We start from the raw sequence: 6315 nt of genomic DNA, 5'->3' as shown, positions 1-6315 counted from the left end.
CCCATGAATCAACATACCTGATCCCAATTCTGCCATCCGAATGCATGCCACACCTCAAATACCCAATCATTCCATGAGAGATACTTTAAAATTCCTCTGTGCCACTAAGCAAACTCAAATACCAGCAGTCGATCTAACAAGAAGGTGTCGCAATACTACCATAGTACCATTAACTTAATCACATTGCCTTTCCTGAAACATATACCCTCGTCAAATCACTCCAATTAGCAATACCATTTCCTTAATCATCTGAAGATCATCCCCCTAATCATCCGAAGCTCATTTCTCAAATCACTTGAAACTGCTCGTGTTGCCTAAGAATTTTATGACTTTCCATTAAGAACTGAATTGTAACCTTACATACGCAAATCTCAATCCTCCACAACATACCACATATACCATACCATCTTAGGATAACATGAGAACTTCATCCTCCTTCCGAGCCACAAACATCTACGTACTCAACTAGCCAAGATCTTTCCATTGAACCCATCTGGAAGAAGAATCATTATACATCCCACGGTCCTCATGCCAGTAGAAATATATATACACCTCCAAACCGCGGTAGAAATCATCAAGAACTCTCCGACTCATTTTTGCACAAAACCAAACCTGCCAGGACTGAATCCTTCTAGCTCGACCAAGCTACGCAAGCCAGCAAAACCTAAGAGCATTGCCGCGAAATGCTTGTAGGAACTCATTACCCCGTACACACCCAAGGAACTAATCATATTCTTACCATACGAATCTGGCCTACTACCAAGCTATCCTATATATCCGAGTTTCCTTCTGATCTACCGTCAGCTTGACACTTCTCCTTGTTACAATGCCACCATTCCTCAACCCAGACTCACCACACGAGACCCAAGCACAAAACCACATCGTCTAAGACTCATATGCTGCTGAATACTCTCTTAAATATTCCCAAAAGCATCACATTCAAAATACTTTACTCTGAAGAACTTCCTATAAATCTAAATCCGTTACCTTTACCTTTCTGACACTGATATATAGAATCCCATAATTAATATAGGAAACACCACAAGTCTTGACATCTTCCAATGAAAACTCAGTCTCCAGCCACATATACAACCTTAAAATACCCCATTGTTACATGTAAAATCCTAAACACATTTGAACCATTCCCACGAGTTATTCACTCTATCAAACTACAATTAGCCTGATCGAACGAACCAAACAACCCATGCCTTTTTGGCACTCCGACACCGCAAAATGTAACCTTATCTCGATACAACCCAGCAACTTCATGCCCTATGCACTGAGCATTCTTTATCAACAACCACTCAAGACATTTTGTGATTCTCGCAAACCTATGAAGCATAATATAACCTTACCTTAGTAGAAAATTTTCCCTTACTTGAGCCATCCTTGGTCTCAATTTTCGCAAACCATAACTGATTCACCAGCACGCTTCAAACTGGAACCAATGTAGCACATATCCGTGCAATCAACGACTCAATAGTAGACTCCCCACTTGGCTCGAAGTCTTAGATCAAAACACACTCAATAACTTATAACGTATATACTATATTGCTGCCATAATACCATAGTGAGATTAAACTCGATCTTTCATAAGCTCGTGAAACACAGACCATCTGGTACTTTAAATCTTCTGCAAATCTCGCAGTCACTCTCACAACGGTCAAGGCCACTCTCTTACGCGACCCAAATTTAAATTTCAACACATATATTTCACTTGCAAATGAGATCTTCTAACAGATAACATAAAGATCGCATAACTTCCGAACACTCCATAGGAGATATCCCACCTACTTCGCCTCAAACTAACCTTCCCGCATACCTTCCACGGTCATAGACTTTACGCAGTCACTTAGTCTTCCTGAGTCTGAACTTGTATCGCAATATGAAATTTACTTCACTCACAACTGGGAAACATGAAAAGATTCTTCACACACCCATAACTCAGGGCTATACCTCGAATCAAGATGGAATTCAAACACATAATAGTCCTTCTATCCTCCAGCCTACCCTTCTCGTCGCTTCCAAATCATATGGATACATCTCGCAGTACTAACATACTCATCACATAGTTATCCAGCCGTCACTCCAACTGATAGGGACACTACCGAATATATAAGTTCAAAAACACTTGCTCACATAATCAGCACCTCGGTGCTCAAGTCATAGGCAAAGATCCGACCTCAAGTTCTCCAGACTGGCCCAACATCAACTCACAAAGATCACATCTTGCCCCTCGATCGGGGAATCACAAGACATCAATGTACATTTGATATTGAGCGCTCATGCATGTATACGAACACGTGGAAGGAATTTCAAGAGTTACTTTTCAAGCTGAATCAAGGACGCACGTAAGAATTCAAGAATGCGAAGTTTTTCCTAAAGGTTCTGTAGTCTCTCGAGGATAAATACAGACGTCTCCGTACCAATCCGCGAGACTCTACTAAACCTGCTCATGACTCGTGAGACCTATGTAACATGGCTCTGATACCAACTTGTCACGGCCCTAACCCCAAACCTGATTGTGATGGTGCCTCTCGTGAAGACAAGGCCAGTCAATTAAACCCAATTCACTTTTTAAAATATTTAAACAATATAAAAGTAGTCTAAACATGATTTAATGATAATAAATAGCAGAAATACAGCCCAACACAACCCTAACCGGGGTGTCACAAGTCACGAGCATCTACTAAGGTAAACTACAACTAAAAGTATGAAGTGTACAAATATAAACTAATGAAATGAAGAGAGAGAAAAGCAGTGCTGCGAACGCCGGCAGCTACCTTGCTAAACCCTAATGACTCTGCCTCCGATCAGTCAAAACCCGCTATCGGGTGTATACATACCTGAATCTGCACATAAAGTGCAGGGAGTAAAGTGAGTACTCCAACTCAGTGAGTAATAATCATAACTAAAGTCTGAATGGTAAGAAAACATGTAAAGCATATCAAGGTATTGTATAGAAGCAGTTCAAAAACCAGTAAGAAAGCAGTAAAGCTGTAAAAAATCTCTTAAAACATCTTAACTCAGTTTAAACTTCTTTGAAAATGATTTTTTCAATAGTTACGCAAATGAATGCAAAATAGTTAGTGCAGATAAGCACAGAAATCTGCCCCTCTAGCACAATACCATAGTTTAATAGGTAAATGACAGGTAAATATGAAAGATAAACACGTAAAAGGTTCGCCCCTCTCGCACAATGTCAACAACTCCGCCCCTCGGGCAATATCTCAGAACAATACCAGCCCCTCGGGCAATCACATAGAATGGTACCAGCCCCTCGGGCTATCACATAGAACAATATCAGCCCCTCGGGCTATATCTCACATCACAATGGGAACCCGCGCTCACTGGGGGTGTACAGACTCCGGGAGGGGCCCCTTACAGCCCAAGCGCAATATCAAGTCATCTCATGGCATCAAATCTAGGCCCTCGGCCTCATATCAATCAACAAGACACCTCGTGGCGTACATATCTCAAGCCATCAGCCTCATAATCAAATCAATATCTCACTGATGCGGCGTGCAGCCCGATCCAAAAGTATCCTCACAATACAGGCCTTTGGCCTTACTCAGTCAAAATCACATAAGCCACTCAGGCAACAGTAAAACGTAATGCTCAGCCCAAAATATTAATTTGGAATATCATTTCAAGTGTTAAAGCAAAATAAACTTGGGTGAGTTTTGGAAACAGTGGAAAATAACATGACTGGGTTCAAGTATAAAGTCAAAAATAGTGAGAAAATATCAATAAAAATCCCCGAAGGGTTCAAATAGCTGGCACTAGGCCCAAATATGGCATCCAGCCTAAATAATAATGATAGCAAATAGTTTCAGTCAAATACGCGATAAAATCATCAATCGGGATGGACCAAGTCACAATCCCCAATAGTACACGACCCATCAAGCGTGTGTCTTACCTCAATATAGTACTACGATGTGCAATCCGGGGTTTCAAACCCTTAGAGCATCATTTACAATTATTACTCACCTCGAACCAGCTAAATCTCTAGCTCGCGATGCCTTTTCCCCTCGAATCGACCTCCACGCGCGTCGAATCTATCCAAAATTAGAACGAATATGTCACAATATGCTAAGGGAACAAAGCCCAAGCGAAACAATCAAAAAATACCAAGAATCCCGAAATTGGCCAAAACCCGAGCCCCGGGCCCACTTCTCGCAATTTAGAAATTGTCACATCAACGGGTTCCTTATCTCCCCACGAGTCTATGCATAACAAGAATACCAAAATCGGAGTTCAAATGACCCCTCAAATCCCCAATTTAAGGCCTCTTAAACTCAAGCCCTAATCCTCCATTTTAGCCCTTTAATTCCTTTAATTTCAGTCTTAACCCATGAAATACTACCATAGAAATGTGTTTTAGGTCCAAAATCCTTACCTAAACGAAGTTCCCTTGAAATCTCCCTTCCAAATCGTCCAAAAGCTCTCAAGCCGAAGTCAAAAACAGTGGAATAACCTAACCTCGTGAAGTGAAATAAGTTATAGGATCTGCCCAGGCCTTTCCGCGTTTGCGGTCCAAAACCCGCTTTTGCGGTGCTGTATATGCGATCATCTCCTCCGCTTCTGCCGAAGTCACTTAAACACCAATTACCGCATCTTAAACACCAATTACCGCATCTGCGGTCCACTCGTCGCATCTGCGACTACGCAGGTACGGCGCATCTACCGCATCTACGGTCACTGATCATTCCTCTAGAATCCGCTTCTGCAACTTGCCTTCCGCATGTGCGGCACCGCACATGCGGTCCCCAAATCGCAGGTGTGAAAACACCAGAAGTAACAAAACTATTGAAAAACATCACAACCTCTCCGACAACCATCCGAAATCATCCCAAGGCCCCCGGGACCTCGACCAAAAGCACCAACATGACCCAATACCTTATTCAAACTTGTTCCAATCACCAAAACACCTCAAACAACATCAAATCTACCAAATCACATCGGATTCAAGCCTAAGTTTCAAAAATCTTCTGAAATAAGCTTTTGATCAAAAACCCAACCAAACCACGTCCGAATGACCTAAAAATTTTCACACACATCCCAATTCACACAACAAAGCTACTGTAACTCACGGAATTCCATTCCGACCCCTATATTAAAATCTCGCCTATCAACCGAAAATTGCCAAAATATCAACTTTGCCAATTCAAGCCTAATTCTATTCCGGACCTCCAAAACCCATTCCGATCACACTTCTAAGTCACAAAATCACCTAACGGATCTAACCAAATCATAAAAATTCCAATCCGAGATCATATACAAATAAGTCAAATATTGGTCAAACCTTTCAAATTTCAAGCTTCAAACTAGGAACTGTTCTTCTAAGTTTATTCCGATTATCCTGCAAACCAAAACCAATGATTTACATAGGTCATAATACATCACACGGGGCGAGTCATGCCCGAGAACTGACAATCAAAGTGCAAAAACTCAAAACGATAGGTCGGGTCGTTACACAAGTCTAATCTTCACCAAAACCCCTCAAAATTGAGATATAAACTCCAAACCATATTCTCAATTATTTTCAACAACACCCAATCCAAACAAATAATGATTTTTAAAAACTCAAATTCGAATTCAAAGCTTTTTAATGGTTGTCAATGGTGGAATTGTTGCTCTCTTTTCCTTTGCTTTGTATTTTATTTCTATAATTTTTTCGAATATATTGATCATTAATTGATGTGCTATTGTAGGAATAAATAGACTATAACTCGCATCCTCATAGACTACAATGCCATCGACCTAAAATTTCTAAATCTCCCATAGCTATCCCAATTCCCATTCAGTTGTAGCATAATTGGGATTTTGGGCATAATTGTGTTTGTTGCAGAAGAAGATTTAGTCGTTTTTGATTTGGGAAATCAGAAAAAATGTTGAAACACAGTGTATCGCAAAAACAGAGTCGCTAAATTTTGAATCAAAACAGCCGATAATATTAATGCGTGATTTGCGTTGTAAAATATTTGGAAGAATATTTTAATTTCCAATATTAGCGCGCCTAAATAAGGAAGCCTACAACTATAATGATTCCTTATTTAATGAGTTGTTTATATTTTGTAGAAATACTATTAGCATGGTGAGTAATATGCAAACTATGAACATATTTGGTAATATAGTTTCTTATATGGTATAGGAACAAAAATTTCCCTTTAGCTTTCAGCAGCACACTGGAAGGTCCCATGTGCCTAATTCTGATGTAAAATTCAATTACTAAGTGCTCGAGGAAATAGATAATGATGTAATTTCTATTATAAATTATTAGAAGCAAAGGGCACATTCTGTTGCTATGCTCAC

This window comes from Nicotiana tabacum, chromosome 1, assembly GCF_000715075.1.
Source record: "Nicotiana tabacum cultivar K326 chromosome 1, ASM71507v2, whole genome shotgun sequence".
NCBI classification, from domain to species: Eukaryota; Viridiplantae; Streptophyta; class Magnoliopsida; order Solanales; family Solanaceae; genus Nicotiana; species Nicotiana tabacum.
The sequence above is the reverse complement of the archived record's forward strand: the minus strand, read 5'-3'. Positions refer to the sequence as shown.